Source organism: Schistocerca americana, chromosome 5, assembly GCF_021461395.2.
Source record: "Schistocerca americana isolate TAMUIC-IGC-003095 chromosome 5, iqSchAmer2.1, whole genome shotgun sequence".
Classification (NCBI taxonomy): Eukaryota; Metazoa; Arthropoda; class Insecta; order Orthoptera; family Acrididae; genus Schistocerca; species Schistocerca americana.
The window spans coordinates 499334026-499355056 of record NC_060123.1 but is presented as its reverse complement, the minus strand read 5'-3'; the positions used below and the strand labels follow the sequence as shown (position 1 = coordinate 499355056).

Here is a 21031-nt window from a genome sequence, read left to right as displayed (position 1 = left end):
GTTGACCATATAAAACTGGGAATATATTTCATGTATTACATAACGACTGTAGTTGCCGCAGTGCCTCTTCCCTCTGGACATATATGTCCAAAGGAACTGCAATTCGGAATACACAGGTACTGCAATATCGTATATAGCGCCGAATAGGTTCCTGATAGTCCTAATCATAAGTAATTCTTTTGTGTCTTGTGCAAGAAGGTGTTCACTGCCGGTTGGGTAGACAATAATGGGTTTTCTTGGTAGGAGCTATCTGTCCGACAGCCTCTCTCTCTTTAACCGTGTCAGCATCTGACCAGCACACGGCAGCAGATCGTCTGCTGGCCATAAAACGGTCCACTTTAAGCGGAAACCGATATGGGTTATGCATTTGGGAGCGACTGCCCAGCAGAAATCGGGCTCTTGGGAGGTGTTCACGCAAACGTGGTCAGGAGTCGCTGGGCATTTCCCTCAGAAAGCTACACCAACTGGGTAAGAACAGCATCGCCAGGCAGGCGCATTACGTGACCAAAGCTTGAATGCAGAACTCAGGAAAATAACAAGTTTTCACTGTCTTCCTAATTTATTAGTAACCACAGCGAGGCAGAAATTATCACATATCACACTTTTAAAACTGTCGTCACAAATGAGTATTTCACAGACAATACTACAGACTAAGTTACCAAATAGGTACACGCTTCCAGAATACGTTGCAGTTCCGAACAGTCAGGTTCTTGCGTGGTATTTATTTATTTATTGTTTTTTATTTGGGTCATTAGTCAATTTCCCTTCCACGACTGTGACACGGTAATTATTACATGACGTCTTAACACATACTCTACCATCATGCCCTTTCTCCTAACCAGTGTTTTCCACGTAAACCTTTCATTTATGCTGTTACCAGTTCACTTAGTCTTCAGCACCTCAAATGCTTCTAACCTCTTTATCTCCGATTTCCTCACTGAATATGATTCACTTCATCATTTTTGTACTCCGTACGTACATACTCAGAAATCTCTTCCTCAAATTACACTCAGTGATGCTAGTTGACTTAAAAAGTGATGAATGCCCCCTCTCGCCTGTGCTAGTCTGTTGCTTTTATCATCCATGTTTCATCTGTCATGCTTTACTTTGCCTCAAGGATAAAATTCTTTCACTTCATCTGCTATGTGGCCCCATATTTAATGATAAGTTTATCTTTCTGCTGCTGCTCACTCCTTTCGTCTTTGTTTCATTTCAGTCCATATTCTGTGCTCGTTAAACAGTTCATACTAGTGTACCGGTCCTCTAATTCTGTACTTCCCGTAATAATTACATGCTTTTGAAATCTTTTCACTCTCAGTTTTAATCCAACTGCTGATGCCTTCTCTCCTGTCATTGTTCTTAGATGCAAATGTTGAACAGACAGGAGAAAGACTGCTTTATCCCTTTTTTTTCTGAACACTCCCCTCTTGTCTTCTATTTTAATTCTTCCCTCCTACGTTCTCTCGTACCTACGGTATATTACCCGTCTTACTCTATAGCTTATAACTACCTTCCTGAGAATTTCAAAGATTTTGAACCGTTTAACGTTATCAAATGCTTTTGCTAGGTCTAGAAATCCTATAAAGGTCTCATAAATCATCTACCTCCATTAGAAAAGTCAGAGTAACTTCCCTGGTGCCTTATTTTCCTTTCATAAAGGAAAATTAACCGCGAACAAAGAGAACATAAATTTTCTTCACAACATCAATCATTATTTTCCTTAAATGCGTCTTTTTATGTAAACATGATGATTTATAGTGCATTTCCTTTACATAGTATGTGTCAGAATTGAAGAATATTTAACACATCGTTATTTGAACATGTATTTTCCAACAACACACGAAAGTTTATCGTTCCATTTCTCGAGTCTGACTGTTCCAGAACGGATGAATATTAATCGATGTACATGAAAGGAAAAAGCAATAGATGGGATATTATCGAAATGTTTCCAAGCGCTAAATGGTTTTTAACGTATATTTCCCACCTCCACACCAAAAGTTATCGCGTATTTTCTCCTCATAGCACATTTGTGGAAAATGGGCGAATATGAAACGATTTTCGTGAAATGAAAAGTGAATTCCTTTGGACCTGTTCCAAAGCACTCACAGATAATTTTCACTCACATTTTCCGTCTACGATCGATAATTTACAGTGCTTCTTATTCACACAGTTTGAAAAAGTACTTAACTATATACACTGCTGACCATTAAAATTGCTACACCAAGAAGAAATGCAGATGATAAACGGGTATTCATTGGACGAATATATTATACTAGAACTGACATGTGATTACATTTTCACGCAATTTGGGTGCATAGATCCTGAGAAATCAGTACACAGAACAACCACCTCTGGCCGTAATAACGGACTTGATACATCTGGGCATTGAGTCCAACAGAGCTTGGATGGAATGTACAGGTACAGCTGCCCATGCAGGTTCAACACGATACCACAGTTCATCAAGAGTAGTGACTCGAGTATTGTGACGGGCCAGTTGCTCGGCCACCATTGACCAGACGTTTTCAGTTGGTGAGAGATCTGGAGAATGTGCTGGCCAGGGCAGCAGTCGAACACATTCTGTATGCAGGACCTGCAACATGCGGTCGTGCATTATCCTGCTGAAATGTATGGTTTCGCAGGGATAGAATGAAGGGTAGAGCCACATGTCGTAACACATCTGAACTGTAACGCCCACTGTTCAAAGTGCGGTCAATGCGAACAAGAGGTGACCGAGACATGTAAACAATGGCATCCCATCCCATCACGCCGTGTGATACGCCAGTATGGCGATGACGAATACACGCTTCCAATGTGCGTTCACCGCGATGTCGCCAAACACGGATGCGGCTATCATGATGCTATAAACAGAACCTGGATTCATCCGAGAAAATGACGTTTTGCCATTCGTGCACTGAGTTTCGTCGTTGAGTACACCATCAAAGGCGCTCCTGTCTGTGATGCAGCGTCAAGGGTAACCGCAGCCATGGCCTCTGAGCCAATAGTCCATGCTGCTGCAAACGTCGTCGAACTGTTCGTGCAGATGGTTGTTGTCTTGAAAACGTCCCCTTCTGTTGACTCCGGGATCGAGACGTGGCTGCACGATCCGTTACAGCCATGCGGATAAGATGCCTGTCATCTCGACTGCAAGTGATACGAGGCCGTTGGGATCCAAAACGGCGTTCCGTATTACCCACCTGAAACCACCAATTCCCTATTCTGCTAACAGTCATTGGATCTCGACCATCGCGATCAGCAATGTCGCGATACGATAAACAGCAATCGCGATAAGCTTTATCAAAGTCAGAAACGTGATAGTACGCATTTCTCCTCCTTAAACGAGGCATCACAACAACGTTTCACCAGGCAACGCCGGTCAACTGCTGTTTGTGCATCGGTTGGAAACTTCCCTCATGTCAGCACGTTGTAGGTGACACCACCGGCACCAACCTTGTGAGAATGCTCTGAAAAGCTAATTATTTGCATATCACAGCATCTTCTTCCTGTCGCTTAAATGTCTCGTCTGTAGCACGTCATCTTCGTGCTGTGGCATTTTTAATGGCATGTGTGTGTGTGTGTGTGTGTGTGTGTGTGTGTGTGTGTGTGTGTGTGTGTGTGTGCGTGTGTGTGTGTGTGTGCGTTGCGATTCTGTGGAATTATTTCAAAGCACAAAATGATTACTTTGATTATCTTTTATTACAACTACCTGTTTTGGTTTACACCATCACAAATAAAATGGTTCAATGCGGCAATCCGATGGAAGGTTCAAATGATTCAAATGGCTCTGAGCACTGTGGGACTTAGCATCTGAGGTCATCAGTCCCCTAGAACATAGAACTACTTAAACCTAACCAACCTAATGACATCACACACATCCATGCCCGAGGCTGGATTCGAACCTGCGACCGTAGCGGTCGCGCGGTTCCAGTTTGAAGGGCCTAGAACTGCTCGGCCACTCCAGCCGGCTACACCATCACCATGGTATAAAAGGTAAAATGATGACGCCTGTACCGGTAGTTACAATCAAAGCCGAACAACTACATGTCACGCAGTTTAAAATAATTGCAACTTCTATAGAAAATAGGCTTCAATTCATGTTCGTAAAAATGCTGTACAGAATGAGTTTTTTTATTAATGGTTTTGCTCTCATTGTGGTTGTTGTCACAGTGTAGCAAGGGATAGAGAAAAGTTTCTTCATGCTGCGGAGAACATGTACAGCTGCTGGCGCACCGGCAGTGGAGTGACTAATAAATGAAGCTCTCCTTGGCTGGGGGTCTGCCAACCCCGTGGGACGAAGACGCTGCCACTTGTACACGTCCGGCTTCAGACCCTAGAGAGAAACCAGGCTTTTTTTTCCTTTCCTGTGCTTGGTGTATTGTAGAGCCGTCATGCAAACGAGCGCGGTCTGGCCACTGTTTGCAGGCTCATTACGGGACGACAGGCATTGTAGTATGCGCGAGCGGCAGCGGCGGGCTAATCGTATTTGCCCGCGAGTTACCTGTTCAGCGGTAGACGGACTGCCGCAGGGCTCTAAGCACGCGACGCCGTGGGGAACGCCAAACAACGTGCGCGCGCGCGCGTGCTGGGGAGAAAATCAGTTTGTCGGAAGCGGCACCGCTGCTCGGCCGGTGCTTTATGCCTGGGATGGCCGCCTTGCGTGACTGGAAGACAGCAGCCGCCACAGAATTCCGGACTCTTCGCAAGGTCCGCGACAGAAACTCGGCTGCAATTCGAGCACCGTGGCTCGTTAGCGCAACGGCCTCAGACACGTACACCATGAGTATAGTTGCCCTCTACCAAAACTACGGTTCCGTCGTTTTGGTATAATACATAAATGACGTAGTAAATGGTAAGATTATTGGTAGTATTGGTAGGGAAAGAAATATACACTTCTGGCCATAAAGGTTGCTACACCACGAAGATGACGTGCTACGGACGCGAAATTTAACACACAGGAAGAAGATGCTGTGATACGCAAATGATAGCTTTTCAGAGCATTCACACAAGGTTGGCGCCGGTGGCGACACCTACAACGTGCTGACATGAGGAACGTTTCCAACCGATTTCTCATACAGAAACAGCAGTTGACCGGCGTTGCCTGGTGAAACGTCGTTGTGATGCCTCGTCTAAAGAGGAGAAATGCGTACCATCACGTTTACGACTTTGATAAAGGTCTGATTGTAGCCTATCGCGATTGCGGTTTATCGTTCCGTGACATTGCTGCTCGCGTTGGTCCAGATCCAATGACTGTTAGCAGAATATGGAATCGGTGGGTTCAGGAGGTTAATACGGAACGCCGTGCCGGATCCCAACGGCCTCGTATCACTAGCAGTCGAGATGACAGGCATCTTATCCGCATGGCTGTAACGGATCGTGCAGCCACGTCTCGAACCCTGAGTCAACAAATGGGGACGTTTGCAAGACAACAACCATCTGCACGAACAGTTCGACGACATTTTCAGCAGCATGGACTATCAGCTCGGATACCATGGGACCGGTTACCCTTGACGCTGCGTCACAGACAGGAGCGCCTGCGATGGTGTACTCAACGACGAACCCGGGTGCACGAATGGCAAAACGTCATTTTTTCGGATGAATCCAGGTTCTGTTTACAGCATCATGATGGTCGCATCCGTGTTTGGCAACATCGCGGTGAACGCACATTGGAAGCGTGCATTCGTCATCGCCATACTAGCGCATCACCCGGCGTGATGGTATAGGGTGCCATTGGTTACACGTCTCGGTCACCTCTTGTTCGCATTGTCGGCAATTTGAACAGTGGACGTTACATTTCAGATGCGTTACGACCCGTGGCTCTATCCTTCATTCGATCCATGGGAAATCCTACATTTCAGCAGGATAATGCACGACCGCGTGTTACAGGTCCTGTGCGGGCCTTTCTGGATACAGAAAATGTTCGACTGCTGCCCTGGCCAGCACATTCTCCAGATCTCTCACCAATTGAAAACGTGTGATCAATGGTGGCCGAGCAACTGGCCCGTCACAATACGCCACTCACTACACTTGATCAACTGTGGTATCGTATTGAAGCTGCATGGGCAGCTGTACCTGTACATGCCATCCAAGCTCTGTTTGACTCAATGCCCATGCGTATCAAGGCCGGTATTACGGCCAGAGGTGGTTGTTCTGGGTACTGATTTCTCAGGATCTATGCACCCAATTGCGTGAAAATGTAATCACATGTCAGTTCTATTTTTATAATATATTTGTGCAATGAATACCGGTTTATCATCTGCATTTCTTCTTGGTGTAGCATTTGTAATGGCCAGTAGTGTAAATGAGTGTGTGTGAGAGAGAAACTGGGAGCCGACGATTTTTCTTTGTTTTTTGCTTGGTTTGAACATAATTAGAATCGCACAAAGTCCAGTGTTAGTCCGTTGTGTATTCTATATCCTTACAAAATATGAATGTCTCTTTATAATTCATAAAAATTGATCGATCACGTTACTTCTGCAGTCTTACGTAACCAAAGGAATTACTTTTGATGCACAAACATTAAAAAATCTATACTACTGTTGCTGTTTTTCTACTCACTAGGACGTTCTTCATCATGATGAGAGGCAATTGCTTCATGTTGTTATTGGTAAGTCCGAAACTTGTTTATGAATAACAGAAATTTGTTTTGTATGAGCTCCACGAACATCTGAGCAATATTCGATGTCTTTTTTTGTTTTGCCTTTTTTTAACTGTTTTGAGGAACTCCTTTTTTCTAGCGCTTTATGATAAATCTCCATCTTTTTATTTAATGTTTTTTATTAAAACATGTCTGTGTTTCATGTTACAAATCAACAATTTTCGAAAAGAACCTGAATGAAATACTGGCAATTTCAATACTGCTATAGTTATTGTTTATTTCTAAGTAACAGGTAGGAGGATAATTATGCGTAACAAAAGTGTTCCATAGCTGCAGGGGCATTTTATATGGCCTCAGCTTTTAGACGGTTGACCGCTTCCGGTTTGTAGGGGAATTTAGTAATACACTAATCGGTTACACAAACAAAATGATAGAAATTACGTACAGCGCAGTACGTATGTAAAACACCTAACATTTCGGTAACGTGGTTACAATCTTAGCTTAGAAAAGATACCCGGAAAAGTTCCGCAATCTATGCTTACTTGCGACAGTCTACGGTAGTTGTACAACTCTACTTGTGAGTCCTAATTTGGCTTAGTACTTTGGTGTGAAGAACAGCAAAGGGTGGCCGATGTTGGATATTGCTGTTTTTCCTGCCTTTCCTTAAATTCTAACTTAGAGTGCTAGGTGAACATGTGCCTGGGTGGTACAAAATTCACGCTGATATCAACGAAATTATGTTTTCTTCATATTGAATCATCCATAACTTGAACCACGGAAGAGTTGTTTTCAAGTGACTTTTTCAAAGAGTCGTAGGAAAATGTAAAAGCTGAAATGTTGTGCCTGACAAAAAAATTGTTGTATACTCTTTCTCTGCATGGAACTCTGGTGAAGTTTTACAAAGAGCCGGTTGCTTCATTGCCCATAGTCAAGAAACTGGCAGATGAAACCAACCGACCTCTCTTGATAATTATCGACACGACAGACGTCCGAAAATTAAAGCAAACGATAGCAGAGGAGGTGTACTCAAAGCGTAGCACACGACAGGAGCTGTGGATTAATCGTTGATAGATATTCGCTTTGGTATAGTTTCTTTCCGGATTCTCCCGTGGCTTGAATGTGGAGAGCATTGCAAGTTGAGCTATGCATATCTGTATATAGCCTGAAACGCATTTGGGATGAATTGAGTCTATTTGATCTTCATGCCTCTCAACATCGCACACGTCCTGTCATCACGCACGAAGTGAAGCGCAAGGAGTTTCTACCTGTCAGAGACTGTTGCAGTTTGATAGTTGGTGTGCTAACGCAATATCTGAAGCGACAGTCACGCAGTGGTTAAGTCACCTCTGTCGGTCGCTTTCGCCGTAAGCTAAAATGGAAAGCTTAATGCATTGTCCGTTGGCTTCAGAGGCCTGGATGTGCCCCGCATCGCCCGGGATGTCGAGCGCTATGCAATAGGAAGAATAGTGTGCTGATCGGTTGCACATTTTTGTTTCCAATCAGTTACACGAAAAACTATTGTAAATTACAATCCACTAAAATTCTTTAAATCTAACAATCCAGTATTACATATATGTTTACTTAGGAATGGTCATGATCACAAAGAACAAGAGAGGGAAAAGTCTATGTGCATTAACACATTTCATGCTCAAGGTTCCTTATGTGGCATGGCTCTTGTCCAAGCAGTGCAGGATTTCCACGTCATTTCCGCATCGTTATCTCTTTCGTGGAAGCATATTCTTCATTTCTAAACAGCACATGACGTGGATTCTTTGTTTTGGTTTTTGGATGTTGTTATACCAGCTACTGTTTCGCAAAACGGTAGGTGTATATCTAAACACTCTGATACAAATCTATGCTACATGCAAGTTTAATGCAGTATTCTACTTGTGTGTGTGTGTGTGTGTGTGTGTGTGTGTGTGTGTGTGCGTGCGTGTGTGTGTGTGTGTGTGTGTCCTTTGATGGTACTGATCTCAAGTTTAATGCTAGGTGATACAAGCGAAGGTATTTCGGTAAGGTACACTGCACATGTGAATCAAAGTCACCAACTTTACTCCCTTATCAAGATAAATATTAACTCAAAGCACATTTTTTCCAGAAACAAATAAAAAGAAGCTGCTGTACACCCATTACGACCAACATTATCGTAAGATACACTTTGGGTGTAACGCAAGTGCTGCAATTAGAAATCCTTTCAGAGGAATTCCCTATTGCAGTCCTGTGCTCTACAATCACCTCGTCGTCGTATATTTGATTAGGAACAATTGGCTCACTCAGTCGTGACAAAGCGAATCGATACCACAGACGTTAGTGAGAGCCCGCTGCAATCCGCAGCAACATATGGGAGGCGCTTCTGAATACCACGTCTCTCCACTCAGCATAGCAGCGCAGAAGGCCATCGTACTGAGGTCAGTATAGGACCGAGCTAGGAAAAGCTCTTCACCAGTTTGTGACCTCAGTGGAAGGAGTCAACATCAGTGAATAGGACAGACTGTTAAAGATTCTGAGAGATGAGAGACTGATGTTTATCACTGAACCTCAGGAGAACATTTTGTTACAAAGTCTATCAAGCAGTGCTTTGTTAGGTGGCAACGGATTGTGTCGAACTTAAGTAAATCTTTTTTTATTCATTCATATAGTAAAGTGGACTGATATTTCATGTGTTCTGGTTTGATGAATCTTATTCCAGAAAAATTAAAGAACCAACAGTTGTGGCTGGACGAAACTAGTTTCGCCTGGTCACAACAAGAACGAAACGTATTAAAAAAATGATGATTGAAATTACAGTGCAGCAGTGGACTGACGACAGAGGAAGGTTGCATTACAGTGACATTACAGTTTTCCTTTCCTTGGTCCCTGTTTGTGCTGCTTTGAAATTTTGTTGAAGTATTCGAAGAAGATACCGTTATTCTTTTGGTACACAGTTGGTGGATTGGGAACTTCTAATTGTTTGTCATACTTCACCAACTCTGTCATTCATATTATTTTACTCTACATGTTACCAGAAATAATTGAATACGAAGCTTGATACTGTTTTTATTAGATTTTCTATTTACAATGTTAATGTCGACTAAATGTATAGTTTTGTAAACAAATAAAATGCAAAAATTATCATGATTTCAGGAGTAGTTGTAGAGGAAGTCTTTAACTACGAAATCTTAGGTTGAAGATAAACAGGTTGCTCCTTCCTATACATTATAATGCTAGCACGTATGGCAGGCAACGTAAATTGGGTATATTACTATGAGATACAAATCAATTCACGAATCGCGTTTAAAATTGACATATAACAATTTTAAGCCACAGTGGAACCAGAATTCATACCCTTTTTGTTTCCTGGCTTCAAAACTCTACAGACGAACTAGTGCATACTCCGGTAGTGTTGGTGGAAGGAAACAAAAGCTCATGCGAATAGGCAAGGATAAGATCGTACAAAGGAGTGAAGTTACGTTCTTCTCATTTAGTTAAAAACAGCTAAAAAAAGACGAAATGTGATGTGAATGATGATATCAGAAAGTTTATTTTTATTTTTGGACACTGTCTGGTTATAGATCAGTGAATTCATCTTAGTTGTCAAACGCAAATGTTCTAAGTACAGAAAGTCAATGGAAAAGATTTTACGATAGAAACATTACAGACAATAATTTGCAGCCCCGTCATGCTCTCATGGATATCACGTAATTTGTTCGGCATTTCTACCAGTAGTATTTTGTGATGCTATAGTAAAACAACATTCAGGCGTAAAAATTAATTATTTTCAGTATTTTAAAGTGAAGCTGATGCAGTCAGAGCAGAATGTGGCTATTGTTTTGGTCCTTTCGTAGCGTTTAGCCGACCGCAACGAATTTCGCAGTTATCAAAAGCGAGTTTCATAAATACGTACACAGAACTGGACACGAAAATTTGCAGCAATTCGAATTTAAGCGGACTGCTCTGTGTGACCAGATTCCCGTATAGAATTTAAAAGCAATGTTATATCACATTTTCGTTGAATTAAACATGTAAATTATTCTGCGAGCATCATGAAACAGCACGATTCAATGTCAGACTTACAAAATTATGCCCGTGTTCTGACAAGATATTAACATCGTTTCCTAGTAACGATTAACAGCTGGCTAAAGGGTTTAGAGATTTATGAAGCAAGACTCATTACCGGAATCCCAGGAAAAATTTATCATAATACTACGGGAAAAAAGGAATTGCATATGACTACAGAAACAGCCATGCACCCAATCTGCCATATTGTCCTTCGAAACTGTAAAATATACATGAGAATACAAAAATACTAAGGAGCTACTATGAAGAAACTGCAGTCTTGTGAATGGAAATACACACATCAAAAAGTTTTGCATCAACCCGGTTCCGAGAGTTCCGGAACCTGTACAGAACATTGGAATAGAGATCAATATAAACATCACTTCCGACCTTTTCATTGCTCATGAAAACCACACAGTGCATGTTGTACCACCATACAGCGAGACCTTCAGAGGTGGTGGTCCAGACTGCTATACAACCCAATAGCACCGTCCTCTTGCATTATACCTGCCTGTATTCGTCGTGGCATACTATCCACAAGTTCATCAAGGCGCTGTTGGACCAGATTGTTCCACTCCTCAACGGCGATTCGGCATAGATCCCTCAGAGTGGTTGGTGGGTCACGTCGTCCTTAACAGCCCTTTTCTATCTATCCCAGGCATGTTCGATAGGGTTAATGTCTGGAGAACATGCTGGCCACAATAGTCGAACGATGTCGTTATCCTGAAGAAAGTCATTCACAAGGTTTGCACGATGGGGACGCGGGATTGTCATCCATGAAGACCAATGCCTCGCCAGTATGCTGCCGATATGGTTGCACTATCGGTCGGAGGATGGCATTCACGTATCGTACAGTCGTTACGGCGCCTTCCATGACCACCAGCGGCGTACGCCGGCCCCACATAACGCCACCCCAAAACAGCAGGGAAACTCCACCTTGCTGCACTCGCTGGACAGTGTGTCTAAGGCGTTCAGCCTGACCGCGTTGCCTCCAAACACGTCTCCGACGATTGTCTGGTTGAAGACATATGCGACACTCATCGGTGAAGAGAACGTGATGACAATCCTGAGCAGTCCATTCGGCATGTTGTTGGGCCCATCTATACCGCGCTGCATGGTGTCGTGATTGCGAAGATGGACCTCGCCATGGTCGCCGGGAGTGAAGTTGCTCATCATGCAGCCTATCGCGCACAGTTTGAGTCGTAGCACGACGACCTGTGGCTGCACTAAAAGCATTATTCAACATGTTGGCGTTGCTGTCAGGGTTCCTCCTAGCCATAATCCATAGGTAGCGGTCATCCACTGCAGTAGTAGCCCTTGAGCGGCCTGAGCGAGGCATGTTATCTACAGTTCCTATCTCTCTGTGTCTCCTCCATGTCCGAACAACATCGCTTTGTTCACTCTGAGACGCGTGGATACTCCTTTTGATGAGAGCCCTTCCTAGCACAAAGTGATAGTGCGGACGTGATCGAACCGCGGTATTGAGCGTCTAGGCATGACAACACGAGCCGTGTTCCTCCTTCCTGGTGGAATGACTGGAACTGATCGGCTGTAGGACCCCCTCCGTCTAATAGGCGCTGCTCATGCATTGTTGTTTACAACTTTGGGCGGCTTTAGTGACATCACTGAACAGCCTAAAGGACTGTGTCTGTGATACAATATCCATAGTGGACGTCTACCTGCAGGAACCGGGGTGATCCAAAACCATTTTGATGTGTGTAGTTTAGAGAACATCTAAGAGTCTCGGGATACTTTCGTTTTATTTACGGAGCTAAATAATGTCATTTACAGTGTAAATTCGAATACGAACTTCTGAATTCTAAGGAGAATGAGGTTAAAAAATAGACTAATTGGCAACTTATCCATTGCTATATAGATGAAATAAAAATAGAACGTTAAAACATGATGCTTCCTACTCAGAAATTTAAGACATGATTGTAGCTTGACGCTGCGACTATTTAACTAGCACACCGAAGAGTAAAAAAAGAGATAAGGAAAATATTCACAAGAGAAAAACCGCAAAATTTTCGCAGATCAATTTGCCTTGCTTGGGTGAGTGTAAGGAGAAACGGGGGTATTTGCTGCATAGTTTGGAATACGTGGAAAGATTAATGCACTGGTGACTATCAGATGACAAATGTAGTAAAATGTGAACATATGTAAGAATTATTCTTAACTGAAATAGGTAGGCGAAGGACAGGCGGCATAAAGACCAGACGGACAAAGGCGAAGAAGATTAATTAAAAGTAAATAAATTTTGGCCATCACTACTGCAGCCGAAAGAGTTTTTGAAATGGGCTATGTGTAAGATAGAACTGAAACGCATTAAACTGGCAAACAAGATAAGAAAAAATTGAAGATAGAGATGCATTCTATGGGAAGGTGCTACACAAAATATCAGTTCGGTTGGCAAATCACAATATCAAGTGGCATTACTACCACAAAGAAAAATTTATAAACGTACCTTAACGGAGAAGCTTTAGTAAAAGATATGACTAAAGAAGGAACATGCGTATTAACATGCAATTTAATCATTGCTCTCTTCAACTGCTGGTTCATCGATTAGTTGACATATTGTACAATAGGAAGTTCACCATATATTACTATATTCCTAGCTCACGCAAGTGACATCTTCTCTCTTGCGTCTCTCTTTCCTCCTTCGATTTTCTCTTCCTCTTCCTTCTTCATTTCCTGTTTCCTTCCCACCTTTCACGTTTCGTTTCTTTGTTTTCCTGTCACAATATTGCAACTAATATGGTTGCCGGATAATTAATGTTGACATAGGTTCACATAGTATGGGAACAATAAGCGGATTGTTAACTCCGTACAGCGGCAAGGTATCCGAGAAGATAGTCAGTTCTATGAACAAATGTGGGAATAGGTTCGGTGTTCTGACAGTGTCGTCTTCGAGGAAGCCATTCTTGAGAAAGTGGGCTTTTGACTTTGCTGTTACGAAGTGTCAGGTGTGCGTCTCTACCGTCTATGATGTAGGTGATTGAAATATGTGTTGGTGCTGTTTAGTACTTTGCCTGTAAACACCGCTGCTTTAAGGAATCGGATTGCCATGAATAAAACACTTTAAAATGTCTGATTATACTACTTTCCACATGAGATAACGCGTGAAAACTGTGACGTTAAGCATTTAAGCAGAAAAGTTTAAGGGAAGGTTAGAAATTATGTTTAAATTTTGTCGAATGTCGATAAGTGCTCACATTATCGAACAAGGAGGAGTACAGTCCGGGTAATTTGCGTTTTGTTCTAAGCAAAGGCTAATTTTTCGCGTGACCCAATGTTCGTGACGTTTTATCTCATCAGCTATGTGTCGTGCAGCGATATAATTTTGCAGTAGTAGTTTTGAAATTGTGTGTAAGGTACATTAGAAGTTGCTGTTCTAAGATACTGGATGAATATACTCTGGGTAATTCGCGTGTCTTGAGTTACACTACCTTAAGATAAACTGCTGGTGAATACATGGGGAAATACTAACAATTTTCATAAATTTTAAACGGCTCTAACTAAAAAGAAAAAAACATGAAATGTTTGTAGCATTAAAGTTATTACACAATGGGAGTGATACTTGCTGAGCATTTTGATATACAATTGAACGCATCAGTTCACACATTGACCTTATTTAATTTTTTTAATAAATATCAGTAAAATACATTTTAATATGCCGATCCATACTTGTAATCAATGCACTGACTATCTCATTTAGATTCTTGAAATTTTAAGTACACATTAACAACATTTCTATCTAAATAGTAGCCTACAATTATGTCATTTCAGCGACAAGTTTGCACCCTAGAAATATTTACATCTGATAAACAAAAAAGTGGTTCAAATGGCTCTGAACACTATGGGACTTAACTTCTGAGGTCATCAGTCCCCTAGAACTTAGAACTACGTAAACCTAACTAACTTAAGGACATCACACACATCCATGGCCGAGGCATGATTCGAACCTGCGACCGTAGCGGCTGATAATCAAAATTACGGTTACTTTTTAGAATTAATTTGTATGTACTTGTTTCCCTGTTAATAACACGTTAGTGTCTGCAGTCTACGTTCCTCCCAAAAAATTTCAGACCTCTAGTTCAAATAGATTTCTTGTGCATAAAGTAAACATGTCAGAAAATTTAACTCTCGGGAAACTCTAATTCACAGTTATATCTGCATAATCTTCTTGATCTACATGTTCCTCATCTTCTCTCTTCCTTTTCTTGTTACTCCTTGTTGTTCTGGAGTCTTTAGTTGCTTCAATGACCCACTTTCAAGCTTCCGCCACTGTCGTGGAATCAATTGCCAATAAGGTTTGCTTCTTATTAAACCCAGCATATATTTCTAGCAACTCTAGAACTTCACACTTGATAACCGCTCCGCATTTTAAAAATATTACTGGCATATTAACTTTCTAGAATGGCAAAATAGCGATAACTCAAACTACAGAAACGTTTTTTGCGGAAAACAACGCTCGGAAAACAAAGATATGCAAGTGAACCATAAGAGCATAGCAAAGCGTATCTTGAAAACGGCTGTAAACCTGAAAAACAGTTGTGGAGGAGGAGGAGGAGATTAGTGCTTAACGTCCCGTCGACAACGAGGTCATTAGAGACGGAGCGCAAGCTCGGGTGAGGGAAGGATGGGGAAGGAAATCGGCCGTGCCCTTTCAAAGGAACCATCCCGGCATTTGCCTGAAGCGATTTAGGGAAATCACGGAAAACCTAAATCAGGATGGCCGGAGACGGGATTGAACCGTCGTCCTCCCGAATGCGAGTCCAGTGTGCTAACCACTGCGCCACCTCGCTCGGTAAAAACAGTTGTATAGTATATGTTTCTCGAACGGGAGTCTTATGACATCGATGTGTGGAAACAGCGGAAACGTGTGTGGACACATACCAAGAGATCTTTAAATTGATATTTTAAGCAACTTCCAGATGTCCAGTTCAATTCTTTTAACCCCATTTTGTTAAAAAACTCTAAGTATTGATTTAAGATGAAAAACAGAAACCTTAATATCTCAAGTTAACTTGCCTGTGAATCCATTTAAATAATATATACGCAGTTTCCAACGGTAGTATTGGCCTTACTGTGTTAAATCTGCATTTTTAAATTCGTCAACAATTGTCAGAAATATAGAAATAAAAATTTTTGTTGGCCCTGGAAGCCGTTAGATAGGCAACTGGCAAGTGTTACAGTGCGCCACGAAAAATTAACCATGAACTGTGTTAGCCTTTTAGTAATAAGATTACTGTGGATGAAATGAAGGGATTGCGTCAAAATGGAAGTCTGCTACTCCTCTCTAATTGCATCAAAGGGCCGCAGAGCGAGTAAGTACTAGTATTGGTAAGGCCGTGAATAAGCGATCTTTGTGATTCTACTACAGTCTTGTTAGCCACCAGCGGGTGGCCAGTCCCAAGGCTGGGACGAGAGGAAGTTGCAGCTGAGCTGAGGGATGAAGCCGGATGGCGACGGGAGTGGGAGGTGTGTGGTGTGGCAGCTAAGGCGCCGCGATTGAATTTGTTGGCTCGGCGTGTAGGCGTCTGCCACCCCTTCTGACCGGCTAGGCAAACATCGTTACGCAGCGAGACCGCAAGTTGTCAACACACGTGGCAACGCCAACGCACCGCCCAGCTGCCACTGGACCGGGTCGTCGCCCACCGAGAGCCGCGGCAGCGAAAATCCTGGTATCCGACCAACTCGTAGTAATACTCGCTACCGTCACTTTCAAAAAGCACAATACATGGGTGTACCTGCGACGTTTCTCCGTAATTCGGCATTGCAGCATGTCCTTCTTAGCGGCACAAAATCGACAGCTCTCAAGGTAATCTCGGGAGTACCAAAATGGAGTAATGGGGGACCCTTATTCTTTACAATTTATATTAATGATTCTTTAAATCTATATTGATGATCTAGCGGAGACGTCGTAGGATCTGTGAGGCTATTCGTAGTCAATGCAGCTCTCTATAGAAAGCTTGCAACTCCAAAATACTGTAGCGAAATGTAGGAAGATCTACAAAGAATCTGTGACTGGTGAAGAGACTCGCTAGTTGGTCATCATCATCATCATAATCACCTACATTTGTGTATTAGGTTCTAGAAAGCTGTTCAGGCTTCAGTGTCTTAGCTCCATCGCTTATTACATCCTTTACTCATTTGGAAACATATTGGAATTGCTGTTACTGATATCTGGCTTGTTGTCTTCTGTCTACATCTTAGCCGGCCGAAGTGGCCGTGCGGTTAAAGGCGCTGCAGTCTGGAACCGCAAGACCGCTACGGTCGCAGGTTCGAATCCTGCCTCGGGCATGGATGTTTGTGATGTCCTTAGGTTAGTTAGGTTTAACTAATTCTAAGTTCTAGGGGACTAATGACCTCAGAAGTTGAGTCCCATAGTGCTCAGGGCCATTTGAACCATCTACATCTTATTCCGATTTTTCCTTATATGTGTACATTTTTTTCTGTTATCTAAATATTTTACGCTCATTTATGACACCTTCGCAGCATTTTCTATCATTAAGTTTATATCCTTTAAATGATTCGAGAAATTTCGTTTCTGACGTCAGCTTTCGACATATGCCTGCCTTGTTTGTTATCCAAACCTGAGACCGTGCAGTAACACCGGGAACAGCAAGTGATATACAGAATTTCAGTAGCATTTCTATAGTTGTCTTATTTAATGTCATTTTTATCGTTCCATAGACACCTTGAAATATTGCTCTTTCATTCACTATCTTTATCAGAATCAAGAGAAATATAGCGGTCCAGGTAATTAAAATAGTCTACTTATTCGATGATTTTCTTGTCTACCGCTGTTTTTGAGTGCACCTGATGTCCTCAGAATGTCATTATTTCTGCCTTTTCTATAGATGTTTTGAAATTATAAATTTGGTCAGCTCGGTTTAATTTAAAAATACTTCTTTGTAATTCTTCTTGTGAAGCTACAATAGTCTGGCCATCAACATACCTTTAAAGTTTTTTATATAATGGTTCTTATCTAGTTTTATTGCTTTGTTGTTTTTTATTTCTTCAGTCCATTTTTATGACAAATACGAAACTGAATAAAATCGGAGAAATTCTGCTACGTTGTTTATCTCTTTGGTTAGTTCTAATGTCATTCTTCCCTATTTTATTCACTGTTTTTATTTCAAATTTAGTTTCGTTGTATAAGGTCTCAACTAACGTGGCATTTCATTTTATGCAGTATTACAAGAAAACAAAACAAGGACCAAAATAAGAATGGCATTATAACTAACGCAGGAACTAAACAAGGTTGCAGGCTTCCTCCAATTTCATTCAGTTTCCATATAAATGATTTGATTAAAAATGAAATGAAGAAAATAACGAGAGAATATAACTATTTAAGGACCATTATATAAATACGTTAATGTATGCTGACGATCGACTATAATAACCAGTCAAGTTTTAAAATGTTAAATGCTTTTTATTCCAGTCTTTGATCTCAATATCAATTCTTTTGACGATGACTGGTTTCAGTCCGTAATGACCATCCCCAAATCTTTTCTACACCTTGGATAATCATTACGGACTGAAACCGGTCATCGTCAAAAGAATTGACATTGTGATCAAAGACTGGAATAAAAAGCATTTGACAGTATTGGATCACTGTTCGTATAAGCGACTATGTCGCAACTGGTGAGTCAAGTTTTAATTTGAAAATATCTACAGAAGATGCAAAAGTAATAGCATTTGGAGGAGGGACTGGCAGTTAGTACCTAACGTGAATAAGTATAACGTATTGCTCTTGAACATACGAAGACATCCGAAACTGTTCGTTTCTACTATTGGCGACAAGTCAAAGGCAACAGTAAGTACCGCAACATGCCTAGATGTAACCATATGGAGCGACATAAAATAGGATAACTACACGCAAAAGAAAAGCAGATGCCAGGCAGTGATTAATTGGCAGACACTTAAGGAAGTATAATTCATCCACGAAATAAGAAGCTTGCAGAACACTTGTCCGGATGACCCTTGACTATTATTCAGTATTGTAGGGTCTTATCGAGTAAGATTAGTACAGGGTTAACACAAATGACTGAAGCGATTTCACAGCTCTACAATAACTTTATTATTTGGGATATTTTCACAATGCTTTGCACACACATACAAAAACTCAAAAAGTTTTTTTAGGCATTCACAAATGTTCGATATGTGCCCCTTTAGTGATTCGGCAGACATCAAGCCGATAATCAAGTTCCTCCCACACTCGGCGCAGCATGTCCCCATCAATGAGTTCGAAAGCATCGTTGATGCGAGCTCGCAGTTCTGGCACGTTTCTTGGTAGAGGAGGTTTAAACACTGAATCTTTCACATAACCCCACAGAAAGAAATCGCATGGGGTTACGTCGGGAGAGCGTGGAGGCCACGACACGAATTGCTGATCATGATCCCCACCACGACCGATCCATCGGTTTTCCAATCTCCTCTTTAAGACATGCCGAACATCATGATGAAAGTGCGGTGGAGCACCATCCTGTTGAAAGATGAAGTCTGCGCTGTCGGTCTCCAGTTGTGGCATGAGCCAATTTTCCAGCTTGTCCAGATACACGTGTCCTGTAACGTTTTTTTCGCAGAAGAAAAAGGGGCCGTAAATTTTTAAACCGTGAGATTGCACAAAACACGTTAACTTTTGGTGAATTGCGAATTTGCTGCACGAATGCGTGAGGATTCTCTACCGCCCAGATTCGCACATTGTGTCTGTTCACTTCACTATTAAGAAAAAATGTTGCTTCATCACTGAAAACAAGTTTCGCACTGAACGCATCCTTTTCCATGAGCTGTTGCAACCGCGCCGAAAATTCAAAGCGTTTGACTTTGTCATCGGGTGTCAGGGGTTGTAGCAATTGTAAACGGTAAGGCTTCTGCTTTAGCCGTTTCTGTAAGATTTTCCAAACCGTCGGCTGTGGTACGTTTAGCTCCCTGCTTGCTTTATTCGTCGACTTCCGCGTGCTACGCGTGAAACTTGCCCGCACGCGTTCAACCGTTTCTTCGCTCACTGCAGGCCGACCCGTTGATTTCCCCTTACAGAGGCATCCAGAAGCTTTAAACTGCGCATACCATCGCCGAATGGAGTTAGCAGTTGGTGGATCTTTGTTGAACTTCGTCCTGAAGTGTCGTTGCACTGCTATGACTGACTGATATGAGTGCATTTCAAGCACGACATACGCTTTCTCGGCTCCTGTCGCCATTTTGTCTCACTGCGCTCTCGAGCGCTCTGGCGGCAGAAACCTGAAGTGCGGCTTCAGCCGAACAAAACTTTATGAGTTTTTCTACGTATCTGTAGTGTGTCGTGACCATATCTCAATGAATGGAGCTACAGTGAATTTATGAAATCGCTTCAAAAATTTGTAATAGCCCTGTAGAGCAGTGTGAGAACCGACACCTTTTGCCAAGTGATCATTTACTTTGCGCGAGAACGCTGCGGAGATGATCAACGAACTCCAGTGGCAGGCCTTACAAGAGAGGCTTTGTGCGTCACGGGGAGTTCTATTGCTGAAATTTCGAGAGCTCACATTCCAAGATGAATCAGGGGACTAATTATTTCTTCTCACGCACGTCTCGTGAAATAAGAGTAATTATTCAAACAGAGATTTTCTCTCAATCATTTTCTCATGGCTCATTCTTAAATGGAAAAGGATAGGGGCAAACATTGTGCTCCTGAAATACCCTTCGCTACACGCCGTGTAGTAGCTTCCGGATTGTACGTGTCATAGTTGTTTCAAAGAAAAAATTCTCGTGGCATTACTCGATAAAACGAACTGAAGACACGGTAAGGGTTGCGCCAGCGTCGTACTTACGTCCGAAAAACAGCGAGGAGAAGTTGTAACGGGGTACTCTCCAGTACTTTTACAAGGAGAGCACTATCTCTTACGACACGTGTGTACACCAGTGCCCCATGTATAGCACATTAATTAATCTGCTCTTTCGTTTTAGATACTCCTCGCACTCGTACATTTATTGCCAGTGTAATGTATACTAATTCACGTTTCATCTGAATGAACAATTGGCCGCCTTAATTCTGATGTTTAATTATTACCTGAAAAGTTAATTTGGTATGCCATTTTTGGTACTACGTCGTCTTGTCCGGACAAATGGCGAACAGTTTATTCTGTCTACCCAATCCCTGACATACAAATTTTCCTCAGAGTTACCTTGCTAGCCTTGAAGTCGTATTCTGCGAAACAAAATTTTTGCCTTCTATTTTTCTGTATTTCCGAAATCACGCAGAAACTGCTCCTTAGATTCACTTTGTCCAGAAATACTACAGAAGTTATTTTCTAGATTCAGATAACATTTCAGCATTCACAATGCGTATTGTGTTGTCTTCACTTGTTGAATAGAGCACGAGGAGAATTACTGAGGAGGTACAACACAAAATGTCGATGA

The 21031-nt window shown here is 42.0% G+C and overlaps 1 protein-coding gene across 2 annotated transcripts in view; it reads right to left on the bottom strand.

The window, feature by feature from the left end:
• The window catches only part of LOC124615686 (limbic system-associated membrane protein), a 948770-nt gene that overhangs the window by 372336 nt on the left and 555403 nt on the right, over positions 1 to 21031 (bottom strand). The window lies entirely within an intron of this gene.